This window comes from Juglans regia, unplaced genomic scaffold (genome assembly GCF_001411555.2).
Source record: "Juglans regia cultivar Chandler unplaced genomic scaffold, Walnut 2.0 Scaffold_16433, whole genome shotgun sequence".
Taxonomy (NCBI): domain Eukaryota; kingdom Viridiplantae; phylum Streptophyta; class Magnoliopsida; order Fagales; family Juglandaceae; genus Juglans; species Juglans regia.
Genome location: NW_023347076.1, coordinates 1 through 206, shown reverse-complemented (window position 1 = coordinate 206; position 206 = coordinate 1). Strand labels below are relative to the sequence as shown.

The following is a 206-nucleotide window of genomic DNA, read 5'->3' as shown; positions in this document are numbered from 1 at the left end:
CGGATCCCATCAGAACTCCGCAGTTAAGCGTGCTTGGGCGAGAGTAGTACTAGGATGGGTGACCTCCTGGGAAGTCCTCGTGTTGCACCCCTCGTTTTTGTGTTTTCCGCCTTGCGAGATAAATTGACAAGAAGGAGCACTCGGGAGTGGATTTTTGGGAAAATCTCGCCCTGCCCATCGCGTAGCCATGGGTTTGGATCAGATCT

General features: G+C 52.9%; 1 pseudogene; it reads left to right on the top strand.

The window, feature by feature from the left end:
- Positions 1-91, top strand: LOC118345181 (annotated as a pseudogene; the record flags this gene model as incomplete).
- Positions 92-206: the final 115 nt, after the last annotated feature.